The sequence below is a fragment of the Eubalaena glacialis genome, chromosome 6 (genome assembly GCF_028564815.1).
Source record: "Eubalaena glacialis isolate mEubGla1 chromosome 6, mEubGla1.1.hap2.+ XY, whole genome shotgun sequence".
NCBI classification, from domain to species: domain Eukaryota; kingdom Metazoa; phylum Chordata; class Mammalia; order Artiodactyla; family Balaenidae; genus Eubalaena; species Eubalaena glacialis.
Genome location: NC_083721.1, coordinates 90,756,957 through 90,777,689, shown reverse-complemented (window position 1 = coordinate 90,777,689; position 20,733 = coordinate 90,756,957). Strand labels below are relative to the sequence as shown.

General features: G+C 43.1%; 1 protein-coding gene across 5 annotated transcripts in view; it reads right to left on the bottom strand.

The window, feature by feature from the left end:
- The window catches only part of TBL1XR1 (TBL1X/Y related 1), a 178,170-nt gene extending 170,320 nt beyond the window's left edge, over window positions 1-7,850 (bottom strand). For 3 of the 5 annotated variants that reach the window (XM_061194464.1, XM_061194465.1, XM_061194462.1), the window contains exon 1: window positions 6,955-7,022. The gene's annotated coding sequence lies outside the window, so the exon portion shown is untranslated. Of the gene's footprint in view, window positions 1-6,954; window positions 7,023-7,742 lie in introns of those variants that run through there. The other 2 variants (XM_061194466.1, XM_061194463.1) reach the window with 2 other exon arrangements.
- Between the last annotated feature and the right edge of the window lie 12,883 nt (window positions 7,851-20,733).

The window sequence follows — 20,733 nt, the reverse complement described above, 5'->3', positions numbered from 1 at the left end:
GATCTCAGACAAAATAAAGATACCAAGATGTAGGTTGATATCTAGTTCTTAGAAAGTAAAAATTCTTCACTCTGTTTAAGTAGTTAAAAATGTAAAACATCTCCTTTGTTTAAAAAAAATGTTTGAGAGTCCAGAGTGCAATTTCACATAAAGAAGAATATAAAAAAGACAATGAATGACCATCTCTGACCCTTGGCCCCCATGTTTTCTTCTGTATTTTAAATTCTACCTCCTGAAAGAAACTTTCAATAGATAAAAGGAAAACAGGTGGCAAACTTCCCCGTTTAAACATTCAATACTTATTCTTCCTCATTCATTCCTCAAACTGTTCATTTCGCATAAATGTCTTACTTAATCTGGACACTCCTTATGCTTACTGAAATTTAATTTTTGATCTTTCAGCATGACCCTTATAGTTTGATTGTATTATTTCTGAGTTATGAATCTAAGGTCTCATAAAGCAGGGTAACATCCAACTCATTTTGTTTGACACTGAAACCCTCATATTTTAAAACTCTAAATATTAAAAATTTCAAAAGGACATAATACCAAAATAGCTGCCTTTAGAATAAATTACCCAGGTTGTTTGGCACATCTTTACCACAAAAAACTATTAAAGAGGGACTTCCCTGGTGGTCCAGTGGTTAAGACTCCCCACTTCCACTGCAGGTGGCACAGGTTCGATCCCTGCTCAGGGAACTAAGATCCCCCGTGCCACGTGCCACCCCCCCCCCAAAAAAAACAAACTATTGAAGAGAGATAGTTACAACGACATTCTTCTAGTAGACTAAACCCACTGACAGTATATGACAGATACATGTTAATACATTCACAGTAATGGCTCAAATGGGACTCCAATGTGGTCAGAATGCTGTCACACATACTGAGAGCTAAAAACATAATCTTATTTAGACATACTACTATGAAAATAACAAGCAAAAAAAGCCTAAGGATTAAAAAAAGAAAATCCAAAATCTTAAGTTTCATAACAACTAACACAAATATAACCAGATAAAGCCAACTTAGTGTGACATGATTCCCAACTAGACTAGGTTTTTCACCAGGACTGTGGCTACTATTCCAGGATTAAGAGAATAAAACTATCCATTTCCATTTCACTCTAAATGTTGACTAGATATTTTTTTCCCCTTCCTTGTCAACACTGCCAACATGAAAATTCAAATTAATGGTTAAATGTGACTATAGTACAACTAAACTTTGAAAGTCTAACTCAAAAAGCAGCTTCTGCCACATCAACAAGAGTGAAACAGGACTGTCACTGTTATTTTAACATGGGCCCTTGTAGAAGCAATCCGTTTTATTACGAAGATAGTATAATACAAAAGTCAAGAGTTTTGCTACGTACTATAAGGAAAGTGGCCCTTTCCTTCAAGAAATGTAACATTTGGTTGAGGCGATGTGACACATACTCACAAAACAATAAATAATTATGGAGTTTGTGATACTCATTAAATGCGATGAAATCTCAAAGAAATATCTTGAGCCAGGACGGCCAGAAAAAACTTAATGAAAGTGGGACTGAAACTAGGCTATTAAAAGGATAAAGGGAAGGAACAGCATGCACAAAGGCAGAGGAGTAATGAGTATGACAAAACTACAGCATTTGATAGGCAGGCAAGAATCCCAGTTGGAGAAGAGTGGGAAATACGGCTGAATAGGTTCGAATGGAGCCTTAAAAGCCAGACTTGAAGCAGATGAACTACATCCAGTTGCCAAAAGGAAGCCATTATGGGTTCTTCAGCAGGGGAACTGACGTCATGAAACCAATATTTAAATAAATTACACTGTTGGTGATTAGAGAAGACAGAATGGAGAAGAAGATATCGAGCAACCTACTTGAAAAGTAATGCAATAACCCAGAAACCTAAAACCATTCATCATTCTCTCCCTCACTCACTGAGAAAACAGACTGCTAGTTAAGAACACTGGCCTAGGGACTTCCCTGGCGGTCCAGTGGTTAACAATCCACCTTCCAATGCACGGGACGTGGGTTCGATCCCTGGTTGGGGAACTAAGATCCCACATGCCGAGGGGCAACTAAGCCCTCACGTGTGCGTGCGCGCACGCACTCTAGAGTCTGCGCGTGCCACAACTAGAGAGAAGCCTGTGCACCGCAACAGAAGAGCCCGCACGCCGCAACTAAGACCCGATGCAGTCAAATAAATAAAAATTTAAATAAATAAGAACACTGGCCTAGAAGTCAGACACACTGGACCTAAACCCCTCTCTGCACCCCTTACTACCTGAGCCTTGGTCTCCACGCTGTTAGTAATCAGGATAGCAGTCGCTTAGATTGTCACAAGTACCTGTCAAAGCACCTTCGTAATCCTGACACATAGAACTCTAGTAGTCGTTAACATTACTGCTGAATTAAGAACGATAAAAAATGGGAAGGGAAAATAAGACAAGATTCAAAGGTATTTCAGAGGAACACAACCTCCAAGCAGAACTGTCTTGACAGCAGCTGAAAATGTAGAACAAGAACACAGATGAAAGGTTGAAGCTGGAGAAAACAATAACCTACTTAAAAAGTAATCACTCCAATTTTAAAAAGCAGATCCTAGGTACTGCCAGATCCAGCCTCGAACAATAAAATCCCTTTTTATTTAAAAAGAGTAAGAAAATGTTTCAAATGCTGCAAGCAGATTTAAAAAGTCCAAGCCCAAGTGACAGAAGAATGGCAACAAAGACACACAAAAGACCCACCACTACCTACACCAACCATGGAACTTGGTATTGTTTCCACTTAGTGTTGAAATCCAACCTAGGGCTTTCCTGGTGGCGCAGTGGTTAAGAATCTGCCTGCCAATGCTGGGGACACGGGTTCGAGCCCTGGTCCGGGAAGATCCCACATGCTGCAGAGCAACTAAGCCCGTGAGCCACAACTACTGAGCCAGTGTGCCACAACTACTGAAGCCCACGTGCCTAGAGCCCATGCTCCGCAACAAGACAAGCCACTACGATGAGAAGCCCACGCACCGCAACGAAGAGTTACCCCCACTCTCCACAACTAGAGAAAGCCCACGCGCAGCAACGAAGACCCAATGCAGCCAAAAAATAAATAAATTAAATAAATAAATTTTTAAAATAAAATGAAATAAAACCCAACCTGATTCTTCAAGTAAGCCTTAAATCACAACTTCAGGAGTAAATAAATTATGCCAAGCTTATTTCGACTATTTTGCCCAAAAATTCAGGAAATAAAACTGCCAAATACTTTCTATGACATTATGCCCCTACTTAAAAAACAAGCAAATAAAATGTAATACAAAGAAACAAACCTCAAATCCAAACCCATTATCATCCTCAACAACTCACATTTTCATGATGCTTGTTTGTCAGCTACTTTTCTCAGCAACTTACACAAACGATTTTTTTCATTGTAGTTTGATTTACAACGTTGTGCTAATAATTTCTGCTGTACAGCCAAGTGACTCAGTTATACACATATATACATTCTTTTTATATATATATATATATTTTTTTCCATTATGGTTTACCCCCAGGGGATTGGCTATAGTTCCCTGTGCTATACACTAGGACCTTGCTGTTTACCCATTCTAAATGTAATAGTTTGCATCTACCAAACCCAAACTCCCAGTCCATCCCTCTCCCTCTCCCTCTCCCGCACCACCTTGGCAACCACAAGTCTGTTCTCTATGCCTGTGAGTCTCTTTGTTTTGTAGATAGGTTCACTTGTACTGCATTTCAGATTCTACATATAAGTGATATCATATGGTACTTGCCTTTTTCTTTCTGACTTACTTCACTTAGTATGATAATCTCTAGCTGCATCACACACACAACTCTCTTAATCCTCTCAACTCTTTGAAGTTGACCGTCCCATTACACAGAGGAGAAAACTGAGACATAGAGGAGGTACTCCCCCAAGGTGACATAATTAGTAAGGGATGGTGCCTGAGTTTGAAGCTGGGCAGTTCACCTTGAGAACCCCTGATAGAATCAGTATGCTGCACAAAAAGACTTTTATGATTTTTCTTACACAAGTTTTCAGAAATACGTGAGATACTCTTATTTGCTTTTCCTTCTTAATTAATTGTAGGTATGGAACCACGTTTCCTTATTTCTGCTGGCAGTATGTGGAGAGGCTATGTCACCGCTGTGAATCTAAAGGTAGGAAATACAGCAGTTGACAAGAAGATGGCATCTTATTAAACAGTTCTAGAGAGTTAAGACAATGGTATTTGAGCCCTATGAATTTCATTTATCCATGCAATCACTTGACCCAGTTAGTAGAGCTCCCAAATACAGAATTATAAATTTGATTGGAAACACTAGTTTTTGCAAGGATATCTAAAGACTGACGAAACAGCTGAAACTCTGGCACAGCTACAGTCATCTAGAAAGAACATGGACTAGGGCTCAGACAAACCGAGGTTTAAATCCTAGTGCATCATTTGATCCTTTTGTGGCCTTGAACAAGTGAATTAACTTATCTTGACCTTGTTATTTCATCATCCACAAAAAGAGCCCAATACTACCCACCTCAGGATTAGCCTGGGATATAAATAACATAGAAAGCACCTCACACCTTTCCTATAGTATAGCCCAAGCAGAGTCCCTCTCCTTGGACTCTTGCAAACAGGGCAGTTAACTGTACTCTTAGGGAGTCCAATCCCAGCAGAGGTGAACAGCAAACCTCTCCAGCATAAGCTCTCTCACACAGGTTTTTTTTTTAAATTCAAGTATCTATTGGTGATAGAGCAGGAGATACCACCATGGGGTCTCCAAACCAGACTATACTCTTACCAATTCTTTACTACACAGCCCTGGGGTCTTAGCCCTTCTGTACTACGGGGATGTATAATGTCTCAATGTTAGCTGCTTTCTCTTTTTGCATGTCAGTGACTTAAACTATAAACATCATTTGAAATGAGTCAAATTTCATGTACTAGAAAAATACAAAGTCCCAGACAGTGCCAATATTTCTGCCATCTCTCTCTCCCCGACTTACTACTATTCACATTCTTCTCAATTCTTTTTATACAAATAACACAGAAAATGAACAAACCCAACAAATTATTTCTTCATCAAAATGTGTCACGTCAGAAATTCTTTGTAGTAATAACTGCTGTAGTATATTGGAGAAGAACTCCTTTATTAACTACTCATTTGACAAGGTCGTACTTATATTTCATTGTTATATATGAACAGATGTATTCGTTCAACAGGTTGTCATTTAAAAGGTCCATTAGTCACATCTCTTTTTATCAGTAACCCCTATGTTTATAGTAAGCTTCTGCCCTTTCTGCATATTAGCTTGAAACTCTCCCAGTAGAAAGGAAGCAGTTACCTCTCTTTCTCTTGATAGGCATGTATCATGGTAATCATGATAAATCTTATGGTGTGAACACAGGTAACAAAGATTCCTAAACACGCGTAAAAACGTATTAAAATATTTGCCTCTTTGAAGCAACCAGTGAAAAAATACAACCTTCACAAAGTGCCAATCCATTTACCACAGGTATCTCCCATATTAATAACCAAAGCTGGTACACGTTGATATAAAAACATCTTATAAACTGATGGTGAGCTCTGCAACAATTTTTATGCCATTAATAAGTACCTTAATTAAGTTCCTTAACAGTAAGAAAAACTTTTTCCACATACATATTGTTTTCATCCCCCATACAGTTTAGTATTTTGCCCTCTAGGTCTGATTCTAACAACTCAAATGACAAAAAATAGTAGTTACTTATGGACTTAATGGTTGGGATTACATATATCACATGGTGCATAACAGCAGAACTGGGAGAAAAAATTCATATTCCAAAGAAGCAGGAAAACCTCGATTTAAGAGCAAAAAGTATAAACACGAATCACTCGCCTAACCACTTTCAGGCATATTTTCTTTCTGCTGTTCCTCCTCCACAGGTAAACGCTAACTATTTCTAGAACGCGCTCAAGGATAATTTCCGAGGCTTGCTTGCCATGAATTCCCATGATACAACTCAGCACACACAGTTTTCATGGAGACAAAGGTGCCCTATTTCCCTAGACTACAAACTTATTAAAATGGTGAGAACATACAGTTCCAGGAAGTCAAGATTACTAAAATACACCAAAGCAGCATGGGTCTTATTTAACAAAAAATGAAAATAAACCACACTGGGAAAACCAAAAAGTCACTCACTCTATCTTCAACGTGTAACCAGGATATTTATTACAATTTTTTTTTAAGGTAAGTAGATGAAAACACCACCAGGGCCTTATATTATCCAACCTGATAAAGGAGTCTTTAGGAAAAAAAAAAGGGGGTAAAGAGAAACGATTACTTAATTATATGGGGGAGGGAGAATCAAACCATTCAGACTAAAAATAACCCACATTTCACCCACCAAATTTTATTAACAAGCTTGTTGAGATCAGCATAAGGGTCTTGTTCAGAAAACAAGAAAGCCAAAAGTCAACTTCCCTCTGTCAACTATAATCATATAGGTACTAAAACTCTTCACCCTGATGCCCACAGAATCCACGGTTTTAAGTAAACTCCAGACACTGAGGAAAAAACCTAGTTTTTAACTAGGTTCCAACACTTTTGCCATTTGTAATCACCAAATTATTTTTGAGAATATTATTAGATAACCTAACAACGGGAGCGTCTTTTAAGAGCCATTACAACCCAAATTTTACATGAAACACACCATTTTCACAACCTAAATTTATTTTCGGTTGCCACTGCAAAGTGCTGCCTGTTTCAGCAAATTAGGAACTTCCAAAAATACTGAACACGCTAACACACGCATGGCTTCCCTCAAGCTGCCATTTCAGATTAATATTTCACTTATAAAAGTCTGCTGCTGTTCAAAAAATGACATCGGTTGCAATGAGGAAGTTACCGATAAACCACTCTCACAACGTGGCCTTTACACTGTCAGAAAATAATGTGACTCTGAGCCACCCAAAACTTACCAGGAAGCTGGCAATAACTTTGCCAATTCTACACTTCTGAACCCAACTTCAAAGAGGCTCTATCAAATACCTCCTCAAGAGGATAAAAAGCACTAAGTTACAAATAAACACGTCCCGGAGCGCGGCCGCGCGCCCCTCCCCCGCCCGCGCCCGCGCCCCCGCCCCCGCCCGGCCCTAACAGCCGCCCGCAGCCCCCAGCACGCCGGCCAGGGTCGCCGCGCCGGGCCCGGGGCCGCGCCGCCGTAGGGGAGCGGATTTCCATTGCTGCCTGAGGTTTAACAAAATAACGTGCACCGAAAAGATCCCTCTCCCCTGCTAAAAATAGGCTATAAAGGAGTCGGCCTCATGATGGCTCCTTGATTCAATTTGCTGCAAATTCTTTCCTGAAAGCCTCCCGCACATACACACACACACACACACAAAATGGGGGTGTAAATGCACGAAGGGTGGAAGGGGGGAGAAGGCCGAGATGCACATTTTCGGGGACAACAACATAATAAGGGTGAGGATCCCCCGGGACCAGGAAAGGGTAGGGGGTGGGCAGGCACGTGAGCATTTCAAAGAAGCCTGAGAGCAAAAAGGGGGGATGGGGCACCCTAAATGCCTTCCCTCCCCTCCCCTCCCCCGCCAAACCCCCAGCTCCCCGAAGGGCCAAGTTGAAAAATGCATGTTCCACTTGCGCCCATCCCCCGCCCCCGGCGGCCCGGCGCCCCCCGGCCGCCTCTGCCCGCGCCCCCCGCCCAGGCCCGCGGCCGCCCCCACCCCGGGGTCCGGCCCCCGGCGCTTACCTGGAAACCGTGGCCTCCGACGCCGCTCCCCCCTCCCGGGAATGGAGACACAAGGAAATTCCCCTCCTCGCCGCCGCCGCCACCTCCAACCACCCCCAAAATAACCCCTCCGGGGGGTGAGAGGCAATTATAACCCCGGCGAGCGGAGGGCGCGGGGGATGGGCGCCGGGCGGGCGGGGGCGGGGAGCGCGGCGCGGGTCCCCAGGTGGCGAGCGGAGGTGCTCCCGCCGCGGGGGGAGGGGCGGGGGCGCACGCGGCCGGCGGCGGGGGGAGGCGGCGCGCGGGGGAAGGGCGCGAGCTGGGAGAGGAATTGAGGCAGAAGGTAAAAGCTGTTACTAAGGGAAAGAGCCAAACGGTTCGGAGCAGCCAACGGCTCAGACACTCAACACTGGGGAGAGAGGAATGGGGACCAGCCAGGCACAAATGAGCTCGCGAGGCCCGCGGCGGCGGCGGCGGCGGCGGCGGCGGCGGCCGCGCAGCAAAACAAACCCAAGCGGCCTGCGCCGGGCTGGCGGGCGCGCGGGGGAGGGGCCGGCGGGGGAGGGGCGCCGCGGACGCGGGGAGGAGGTGGCGGCGGCACGGCGGGGGGGGGGGGAGGGGGGCACCGCGGGCCCCGCTCCTCTCCCTCCCGCCCGCCGCGGCGGCGCTGGGGACTGGGTGGGCGCGGCGCAGGCTTTTAAAAAGAAAGACAGACCTGCAGGCGCTCCGAGGTGTCGCCGGGCCCCCGGCCGCCCCGCCCCCACCGCCGTGCGCGGCCGGGTGCGGGGCAGCCTGGGTGTTGGCTGCGCGGCCCCGGGCCCGGTGGGGGCGGGAAGGCTTGTGCCGCCTCGGGTGGGGAAACGCCGGTTAGCTTTTCTGGGGAGGCCGGCGGGGCTCCCGCGTGTTCGGGGGCGGCCTCGCCCCGCGGGCACCCGGGCTGCGCGGCGCGGCCGGCGGGCCACACGCACGCGGTGAGCATGTGAGGGGAGCGCGGCGCAGGCATCATATGGACGTTTGTTTGTGAAAAGATCTGCACGCACCTTTGTGTGCGTAAATACATATGTTTCTCGGAAGCGTACCTGGAAAGGTGCTTTATCTGTAATAAGCGATATTCAAAATGTAATTCAGAACACGGGATCTGTGGAGAAAACACACACAAGAAAAGGGTTTTGATACTAAACACAAAGCTGTAATTGAAGTGTTTATGCCCAAATGTACTGTGAATTAAACATATGGTGGTATTTATCGTCTGGTGGGTCTGTTTGAAAGGTTTGGTCGATCAGTTCTCGTTTCACAAAAATAAAATAATGTACCTAAATGTTTACTAAACATATATACCTCTACGGCAGCAAAGACAGTAGAAGTATATTCACTTTATGTACTTCTTGCATGTGTGTAGCACATCAAGGCGGTTTATAGAGTGTAACTTAGATGAGTGATAATGTGACAATATGATGAGTGCAGCGGGTTGTTTTTAAAAAGGGAGGCACCTCACAGTTTTTGAAACAAATGTGTTCATCTAAGGTCCTCAAAAAGCAGGTCTTGGAGCCTTCTCAGACCTTTGTATAAGCCTAGGGTAAAGAAAGCAGCTTACCCTTTTAATTTTAAGATTTGGCCTCAAAGAAACCTTTTTGTTGTTATTTTCAGTTATTGCTGTCTTCAAAGTAAAATAACATTTTTTGCAGCCTTTTTAGGTAAGGGGTTCTGCTTTCATACTTTCGTACTTTCATAACAATATTTGGAAATCGGTGTAGTCATTATTTTGAAGCAATAGCCTTTTCCTCTCAATATAAGAGACCTAAATTTTCACACCAAAAAAAAAGTTCATTAGAAGTAACTTTTACATGTCTGGACTCCGGGTGGCCTAATAAGCTCAGTGATGAGACAGGTGCTTTTTTTGGCCAAGGTCAAAGGCTCTTGCCCCTGATGAGCTCTTGGAGGAGGGTGGGGAGGAGCATCTGAAGGCCTTTCCAGACCTTTGTGGGGGGGGGGGCAGGAGGGGCAGGAAAACCATCAGAGGAAAGGGAGTGAGATTGGAAACTCCTTGTGAACCACCAGAAAGAGTTCAAAGCATCTCGGTGGTTTGTCCTTAGAGCTATTTTCATATATGAAAGAGGGAATGTTAGATTAAACAATGTCACCTGATGGGAATTTAGATAACTGCAGGTTTCCAAAACACTGTGTTGAGTGTACAGGGAAACAGCACAAAGAGAGCTAGTTTTGCATTTCAGTAAGATACTAAAGCTTAGGCTTATTTACTGGAGAACTAGTACCTTTGCAAAGATGCTTTCCAGAAGCACTGAGAATATAATATCTTCTTTTTTTTTCAGTATTTTTAGTGACATGCGTATGTATGTCACTAAGCATAATCCTCTCTTCAATTAGTAAGCTATCTCAGTACAGCTAGGGTTCATTATCTGAGCCACCCAATGAAACACATCTATTGGCCTAGCTTGTTATTGAAGTTTCACATTGTGCCACCACTGTGCGTGGGTCCTGTCCAGGCAGCAGCTCCCATAAAATCAAACCACTCATCCAGTGAATGAGGACTTCCCAACTACACCGTTTCTTAATAGGGTCATCTCCAAACCTGGGACCCCAGACTTATCTTCCTTCAAAATGACCTCATTCCCTCCCTCAGGTTCATGGGGTCCCGGGCTTCTAGCCTGAAATTCTTATACCCTACACCAAGCTGCCTCCTTTCCTAACAGAAATTCCTAAATCGTTATTATCACAATGATAATAATAATACATGCATTTGTTTACAAGGTATTTCTGTGCATAATTGACTTCATTTGAATATCATAATAAAAGTCACCTAAGGGGACCTGTGCCATAAGCTTGTTCCAGTAAAGTGAACTTCCTCCGCTGTGCTCACTGAAGACAGACTTGAAGCACCCTTCGGACAAAAACAGTACCAAATGTGGAAAAGCCTTGATTGTCTCAGCGAAGGGGTTTTAAAGGAGGCCATATTTTGATCACTTTGATTTCTATATTCCAGAACCTATCTGATATGACATTGTGGCTTCAACATGAAATACTCAGATAAAAGAGCCACCATACAAAGGTCACATGTATTGTTACTCCGCCCACTAGTCATTCCAACACATCCAGTATACCAGATCAGAGGCCTCACCAAAATGCAAGCAATAATTAGGGACAAGAGTGAGGTAACAACCAGTTTCCAGTACTTTGTCCTAATCTAAAAGCCGTCCTTATGTTTTGAATATAAATGTTAATATGTTTCTAGAAAGGAGAAATTACTGTTACTAAGAAATTTTAAAGCAAAGAGGCACATTATGAAGAAAGTTCTCTTGAACTTTCTAGCTAACTTCTCAAAGAAGAGAAACTTCTTACCAGTAACTGTTACCAGAAGTTACATGTGTATTATAAAATGACTAAACAAATCTTGACTTGTTTTATTTCAGTAATATTACACCCAGGGGATGTGGTATGGCAAGATAGCCTATACCTTTGCAACTTTTATCACTCAGGAAATAGAACACTTTAAAATTAAGGTGGTTTAATCCCAGACCTCAGGATCTCATTACTGTATTTTTAAAGTCACCGTGATGTTTTAAGTTGTATATATTAGCTGATCTATGTAATTAAAATATTCAAAACAAACTTAATAGCATGAAAACGGTATTTGATACCAAAAATATTATCTTGGCACTGTAACTCTCTTTCGTATTGTTACTCACCCATGAAATCAGTGGCTTTATGTCTGCAGCATTTACCCCCAAGCTTCTTGCTGGCACCCTGTGACATGTTTCTGTTTCATTTTGACTCCGTTTGTGCAATTCTTTGTCTGTGGTTCTTCCAGCTATCAGCTTTTGCCACCCACACTGATACACATCTCAGCCACACATCTCAAGATCTCAGCACACAAGCTCCTTTTCTCCATCTGTGCTTAGCATGCGACATGTGACCTTTCCTCATCAGCGTGAACCTTGTCACAGTTTTCCATGACTCTGTGACCCGATTTCATTACAACAATGAACTTTACTTGGGAGTCTTCATTTAAATTACAAAAGCAACACACAACCATCTTGCAAGTATTTATGCCTCTCAGATAATGGAAATAGCAGGTTGTATCCTGCCTTTGTGATTAGTCAGAATAGAAAACCAGCCACACACAGAGCGTACTGCTGTACCAATCACTTACTTATACTGACCAGCCATGTTCTTCCTCAGGCAGTGCTCAAGGCCTCACATTATGTTGATGGTTTTGCTGTTCATTCATTCAACAAACTTTTCCTGAATGCTTAGCGTACCAGGCACTGTTCAAGAAGCTGTTTACAGTAAACCAAACACAGCCCCTACTCGCATGGAATTTAGGGTCTAGTCCAGTCAGGTGGGGGTTAGGAGGACAGACAGACTTTCAAAAAATATGTCTGCATTAGGCTATCGTTTGACTTCTGTAACAAAGACAATATAAAAAATGGCTTAAACAAAATAAAAGCTTATTCTCTAACATGGCCATTCAAATGTAAGCATTCCAGAACGGATAAGGTATCAAGGACCCAGATTGTTCTACTAGCTCACACGTATCTCCTACCTAGTGGTCTAAGGTGGCTTTTCTAGCTCCTGCAGTCACATTCAAATTCCAGCCACTGGGCCAGAAAGGACAAATAGAGGACTTATGTCTTCTCTTTCAGGACTCGTCCTGGCAGTTGTTCTTATCACTTCTACTCGTACTTAACTGGCCAGAACTTGGGCATATGACCATACCTAGCTGCTAGTAAGTCAGGTAAATAACAGGTACCAAGCTTAAGTAAAATAAGGTGGGGAGAGGGTTGGGAGCATATGTTAGTTTAGATAGGGCTTTTAGAAGAGGCTGCTCAGTTAAGGTGACCTGTGAGCAGGAAACGAAATGAAGTTGGGGGGGTGAGTGGCAAATATCAGAAGAAGAAGGCAGAGGGAATGTCAAATACAAAAGAACAGAGGCAAAAGCAAGCATGCTGTATTCTAGGAATAAAAATGATGCCAGTTGACTGGCACAAAGTCAGCCAAGGAGTGGCGGGAGAGGGAGCCAGGGACCACATGTGAAGGCCTTTTTCTTTTCATGAGATGGAAAGCCACTGAAAGGTTTTGAGTGGAGAAGTGACTTGATGCGACTTCTGTTTTACTATGCAGAGTGTTAAGTGCAATAGTGTAACAGTGGAAAGGGGACAACTAGTTAGGGGCTAGTGAAGAAATCCCAATGAGAGGTTGGCAGCATGGAGGATGGTGGCAAGAGCTGGTTAAAAGAAGCTAAACTCTGTGTACATTTAAAACAAGGATCAGGAAATATATTTGTGGCATGTGAGAGAAACACAAGACTCAAAGATGATTCTGAGATTTTAGACCAAGCAAGTAGAAGAATGGAATGTCCATTTATCAAGATGGGAGAGTCTGGGAGAGGAGAAAGTTTATGAGGGAAAAATCAAGAGTTTTGTTTTAGAGTTTGATGTGACAATCAGACATCCCCGTGAAGATGTCAAATAGGGAGCCAGATATACATATCTGGTGTTCAGAGGAGGTATCAGAGCTGAAAATATAATGTTGGGACTCATCAGTTAAGTAAGGATATTTGAAATCACAGATCTGGATACAAGCAACTGGAGAGTGAGTGTAGGTAAAGAAGAGTTCTCTATTACCTTCAGCTGTCTCCTGCCCCAAATGTCTCCCCTGCTCTTGATGGACTCGGAAGCCTAAACATATTTTATCACGGGTGGATATAAGGTGACATTCTATCTGTGCAAGGACATTGATGGAAAGAAACCATGGGTCATTATTAATGGCTACCAGTTATTGAAGCTTATTGCTTGTTACCAAGCACTTTTATCTTTGCTGTCCCTAATTTTCTCAAAAACCTGTAGAGGTAAATAATACTGTTATCTCAGTTTGACTCATGAGGAAGCTAAAGTAACAAGACCAAATAGCTTATCTAAGTTCACGTGGCAAATGGCAAAACAAGAATTTGCACTCGAGGCTGTCTGAGAGCCTTGTCTGCTTTTCCACTGAGTGCAACTAAGCAGGTCAAGGCAAGAAAGTGCAAGTGTTTGCTGCAAAGTCCTTCCATGAACGGAGGAGAGAAATGCAAAGTGGAATAAAGGAGAAACTGCTTCAGGGGAGGAACCACATCTTAATCTCATTTATATGACCTACATCTCCTAGATCAGAATCTCAAAAAATGCTTATTGAATGCAGTGGTTATAATCAACCAGCTTGCACTCTGTCACTTGCACTCTGAGCTATTAGTGCATCTACACAAGGAAGAAAGGATTACACGAGGAAGACCTTGGCCCCACTCACTCCCTACCTCTCACCACCTCCAGTGCGCCCACGTGGCAATTTGGGCGTGGCGTGTTCTCGAAGACAGGTTTTGTGGGCAAAGAAGGCAATATGTTGTAATTCAGTTTTATTTATTACAAATTTGAAAACCTAGTTTTCCTTTAAGCTTTCAAGCTCCATATCTAAGTCTCTCTTTTAAGTGAATGCTTACAATCTGGTTAATTAAATTCCTTTGAATTATTAAATTAATGTATTCAATCTTCTTTTAAAAATACTTCATTGCTCAACAAACAAAAGAATCACAAGTAATGCTCATAAATATGATAAACTAATTATAAAATATGATGAATCTTAAGTTCTTTTGAATATAACAAAAATACAGATTTAATAAAATTCTCATATCTTTTCACTGGAAATCACAAATCTAAATCAATTACAGAGCTCACATAGATGGTTTAAATTGGCATCACAAGGACAACCTGTCAGGCATTCTAAAACGTCAAATTATCTTAAACATCACAAATGTTTAAAACACCAAATACAAATATGCACAAGTTATTTCTAAGCATAGAATAAAAAATTTACTTTAGTAGACTTAAAAAGTTTAAGTACATAAGCTTTAAGTAAGTATTGATATACTTATCTCTTTATTTAACTTTATGCTTTACTGAGGCTAAAAGAAACATGCTTTAAATAAAAAATTCTACTGGCCCAGGTGACTTAGGGTAAGTGGCTAATTGTCCTGAGAGGTCTGGCTGGAGATGCAGACATCGGAGTAGTATTTCTCACAGCTGATAAGACATACTGAACCCTCCTTAATGCCGCCAATGGGAACCCCAAATTCTTGCCTTCAGGTGGGTAGTGGTCTTGCCACCGTTCCTGCTCACAGATTCTGGCTGAACCTACTTCTTCCAAGTGATTGGTATTTGTACCCCTACTGCTAGATTGCTGACACACATAGCTGAATTCAACCAATTTATAAACTATTTCATTTTATTCTGAATTGTTTGTATTTTTTTCTTCTCTGATGGGACTACAATTCTTACAGAAATTAACTGTGCACATTCTCATGTCTGTGGCTGGCTCTGCAGTTCTGAACACACACACACACACACACACACACACACACACACACACCCTTATTATGGCCACTGGAAAGTAAGCAGACTTCACTTTATAAGAATACGCCAAATGCCCTTATGTTAAGATTTCTTAAATTGTGTTCCACTCATCATGGGCACATAGCCTGCACTTTGGGGAATAAAAGGTTCAACATTAAAGAAGTCTGGGAAATCTCACATGTTAAATCCACCTTCTAGAGATTTGCAGTGTTCGTTAGCATATTAAAGACTGAGAAACCTTGCAGTATGAAAATCTTATAAACCCTTTGAACCCCCTTTTTAAAGACATACCTTTCAAAATCTTGCAAAGCTAGCATTCTGTGGAACGCATTTGGTAAATTGTGTTCAAACTTGGTAAAATGTCTTTAATTCTTGATCTTTTATTTTTCTACTTTTTGGAGATCAAAGCTTAGATATACAACTAAATGGGCTTCCTAATACTTCCCTTCCCCTAAACTTATCCCACCCAGCCACAGACAGAACTGAATAGTCACAGCCCTTCCCCACAGGGGAAACTGCTCTCCCAGGGGCAAAGGGCGAGGGAAATTATGTGTCCCGTGGCAAGTCCCCTCCAATATGAGAGGGGAAGTCACTGAGCACCTGTGCTCACTTCCTTCCGACACTCTTGAAAGTCACTGTCCTTTGCAGAGACTCAGAGAACTCACGGGGCACAGGACCTCCCTCCCCTTCTACAGCTTTTGATGTTGTGATCTTCCTTGAGCAACACAAAGGAAAGACTGTGTATGCCAGTACCCAGGTTATTATTGAATCAAATAAAATGAACTTGATTTTAGACACATTTAGTGATAGGTATAACAACCACAGGGCTAGTGTAGAGGTCAGAGGAACTGGGTTCTAGATGCAGCTCTATCCGAGTTGTGTGTAATCTTAGACAAAGCAACAACCAGCTCAGAAACTCAGCTTCCTCATGAATAAAGTAGGGAGCACATTAACACGATTGCTCCAAAGCGGCCAGTTCTGCATGGCCACACCACATCATCCTGCTAACTGGCAGGCTCACAGCCCATCTCCATCACTCAGTCAACATCTATCGGTGACTACCATGTGCCAGCTATTTCACAGGGCTGTCGCATGCCTCTAATGAAATAGTGTTTGTGAAAGCAGATCACAGTCTCTTTCAAAAGCAAGGTATTTTTAGTCATTATTCTGCATAATAAAAGGTATAAAGAATAAGAGCTATGGGAAGCCTCTTAAACACATTTCACCTGTTTCGAAGTCTTGCCTACCCCCCAGGGGTGGCCTGACTAACTGAGAGCAGAAGTCACTTTGAGCAACAGCCAGAGGAAGTAGAGACCTGGGCCAAGACCAGCTCATGACACAGCTAACCTCAGAACATCAAATAGTAGTAAGAGCGAGCATGTTATTGAGTACTTACCATGTGTTAGGCCTTTTGTTCAAAACCATTTGATGCAGATTAACATTTAATCCTCGCCATAGCCAGATGAAGGAGGAACTATTATTATCCCCTGTCCACAGATGAGGAAACCAAATCACAGGCTGATTAAGTGACTTGCCTGAGGTTCCCTAGCTAGTAAATGTCAGAGCTGGATTTTCATCTAGGCAGGTGAGTTCATACCCTTAACCACTACTCCACACAGCAAGCAGATCTGAGCCTGGCAGGGGCGGGGGTGGGGACAGAACTGCTGCAGCCAGAGAGCATTCTGGGTCACAAGCCAGCCCGGAGGTCCTGGGAGGCCTCTCTTAGGACCACAGGTGTTAGAACCCGAGGAAGTCTCAAGGAGCAGACCTCTTCACTACTCTAGCGGGGGATGCATGAGACCCTCCGTCTCCAGAAGCTCCTGGCTGGCAGAAACCCTTGCCCCCAGGCATTGAGAACTGGGGCACCCACAGCCTGAGGAAGGGTAGCTCCACACCACAGCACGAGGTGGAAGCCAGGGGAAGGGGGCAGGAGGAAAGGAAGAGTAGAAGCAGACTGCAGTCCTCCCTCCAGCTGAGAAAAGGCAGCCAGGTCAATGGGTTTGCCTTTGGGCAGGAGGATTAGCTCTCTTGAGTAAGTACACCCGGAGCTGAGAGCTGGGCCAGGCTTCCTTCTAATGAGGAGTCAGAGAGGAGATACAGAGGAGTGAGGGCAGAGAAAGGGACCTGGCGGGCTCGGAAGCTGGGGGGCAAACTTTTACTGTAAAGGGCTAGACAGTAACTATTTTAGGCTTTGCGGGCCATGTTCTTCTTTGTTTTGTTTGTTTGTTTGTTTTTTCCTCCAACCTTTTAAAAAGTATAAACCATTCCTAGCTCCAGGCTGCTGCTGGATTTGGTCTGCAGGTTACAGTTTGCCAACTCCCGATCTAAAGAAATCATTGGTAAACCTCACCATTTTACCTGAGTCTGACCCTGCCCTCCTCTCCAAAACTGGCCATTTACCTCAAACTAGGGCCCTCCAAGGAGTTGGAGGATCACTGTGATGAGGAAAAGGTCGTAATGTTCCGACTCAGGTGATGCATCTTGAAATCTGAGTGAGGTATATTCCACTGAGGTGCTACAGGACTAACTCTTTTTGGCAACCCGAAAGTTTGCTCTGGGGATTATCATGCCATGCACAGCTGCACACATGAGCAACTCTGCAAGACTTATGTTTCATGCCACATTCCATTTGGGAACTGATGCCCAAGACAATATTGCAGAGCAATGATACTCAGTATTACTCTATTTCAGGGAAAGCGGAGTAGCAAACTTTTCTCTCAGTAACCAAAAATGGAATGTCCCAGTGTCTTTGAGAAAAGCCTGACCTCAGCAGGAAGAAACTGTACCTTTAAGTAAACTTGACTTTCAGTCATAATGCCTCCTTTGAAGAGCCCAGATACGCAATAAGGAAGCTCAGCTGTAAAAAAAAAAAAAGCAGCTTTACATATTTTGCTATTAGAGGGGCAGCTCATTGTCGTACCATCTGCCCCAAATTATCTGTCTCATAGCTAGACACAAAACAGTTCTTCTCTTCCCACCTTGAACTTGAACTGCTATTTACTAAAGCTATTCTTAACACAAAGGCATAGTTTTAAGGTAGGGAGGTGGGAAAAGGGGAGGGAACTTATAATGCTTTTTTTTTTTAACCTAAAAATTTACAGGAGATCATGGCATCCAAATAATTATTAGAACGTTCCAATACACTTCACATGAATTTAAAGTGTCAGAGAGACTATGTATAATGGAATACAGGGAAAGGTTATTAATATGGGGCAAAGGACAGAAAAGTTTTCAGTAGGAACATAAAGTTTGGGAAGAAAAAAATGAGAGAGGGAAGGGGTCCAGAGAAACATCCAGTTGAGAAGCTTTGGTCCACCATGGCTTAGAGGTCTGAAAGTGGCCACTGGCTGGGGCAGAAAGGTCTTAGAAACAATTTCCCCTAGTTCACAAATCCTGCCTGGGACCTGCTTAAAGGGAACACTAGGAAGCACTTAACTGAATTCATTACATTTCCCCTTGCCTGGGTGGCCCATTGCAATCTCCCTGACAACGGTTCCTGTGTTGACCAAGGCAGGCCGACTAGACTGCCTATTAACCAAGAAACAGTAATAAGAGAACTGCCCCACAGTAAATTTTAGGGAAATGTTCTGTGGAGGTTTAAAATTACGAATAATTATCTACTTGGAGTCGTCTAGGTAAATTAATACTTGGAAGCTTTGAAATAAATTTTATCTTAGAGATCTCTTTATATCCTATGAATTATATATATCTCTATATATTTGGAACTTAGACCAAGGAGCAGTGGCTCTCATCTGCAATAACCTCCTAGTCTTTGCTTCCTTTCCGGCTTTCCTCCAAAACGTTTGCATGAAGCAGCTTAAAACCTCTAATGCCCAAACTTCTCTGAAGCCCCACCTGCATGTGCCCCTCTGCCCCCGGCTGTGTTGCGGTCACACTGAGTTTTTCCAGTTCAGTGCATGGACCGTGCGCCCTCCCACCACAAAGCCTTTGCCACTGCAGTAACAGCTGCCTGCTCTCCCCGTGCTAACCTCCACACCCTCCCTCTTCCTAGTTAACCCCACACTTTCACTCCTACCCCCCTGGTCTCAATTCAAGCATCACTTCCTTGGGAGGACTTTCCTGACCCCTGACAAGATCAAATGTCTCCTCCTGGGAGGCCTCTCTTAGGACCACAGGTGTTAGAACCCGAGGAAGTCTCAAGGAGCAGACCTCTTCACTACTCTAGCGGGGGATGCATGAGACCCTCCGTCTCCAGAAGCTCCTGGCTGGCAGAAACCCTTGCCCCCAGGCATTGAGAACTGGGGCACCCACAGCCTGAGGAAGGGTAGCTCCACACCACAGCACGAGGTGGAAGCCAGGGGAAGGGGGCAGGAGGAAAGGAAGAGTAGAAGCAGACTGCAGTCCTCCCTCCAGCTGAGAAAAGGCAGCCAGGTCAATGGGTTTGCCTTTGGGCAGGAGGATTAGCTCTCTTGAGTAAGTACACCCGGAGCTGAGAGCTGGGCCAGGCTTCCTTCTAATGAGGAGTCAGAGAGGAGATACAGAGGAGTGAGGGCAGAGAAAGGGACCTGGCGGGCTCGGAAGCTGGGGGGCAAACTTTTACTGTAAAGGGCTAGACAGTAACTATTTTAGGCTTTGCAGGCCATGTTCTTCTTTGTTTTGTCCCCATTATTCATATGATCTCTTTCTGCTCCTTCACAGTGCTTATCACAGTGGCCATTTCATGTGCATTTGTCTAATTATTTGATTTACAGTCTGTCTCGTCCACTGGACCATGAACTTTTTTTTTATTAATTTTTATTGGAGTATAGTTGCTTCACAACGTTATGTTAGTTTCTTGCTGTACAGCAAAGTGAATCAGTCATACATATACATATATCCACGCTTTTTTTGATTTCCTTCACATTTAGGTCACCACAGAGCACTGAGTAGAGTTCCCTGTGCTATACAGTAGGTTCTCATTAGTTATCTATTTTATACATAGTAGTGTATATATGTCAGTCCCAATCTCCCAATTCATCACACTCCCTCCTTCCCCCGTTGGTAACCATAAATTTGTTCTCTATATCTGTGCCTCTATTTCTGCTTTGCAAATAAGTTCATCTCTACCATTTTTCTAGATTTCACATATAAGCAATATTATACAATATTTGTTTTTCTCTTTCTTACTTCACTCTGTATGACAGTCCCTAGGTCCATCCACGTCTCTGCAAATGTCACTATTTCATTTTTTATGGCTGAATAATATTTCATTGTATATATCTACCACATCTTTTTTATCCATTCCTCTGTCAATGGACATTTAGGTCATTTAGGTTGCTTCCATGTCCTGGCTATTGTAAATAGTGCTGCAGTGAATATCAGGGTGCATGCATCTTTTTGAATTATGGTTTTCTCCGGATATATGCCTAGGAGTGGGATTGCTGGGTCATATGGTAGCTCTATTTTTAGTTTTTTTAAGGAAACTCCGTACTGTACTCCATAGTGGCTGTACCAATTTACATTCCCACCAACAGTGTAGGAGGGTTCCCTAAATCATGAACTTCTTAATGGCAAAGATTATGCTTGTTTTATTTATTAATGTACAAGGCACAGAGAAAGCACTCAAGGTGAGCTGTTATTATTATATACGTCCGGAACAGTAGATCAGCTTT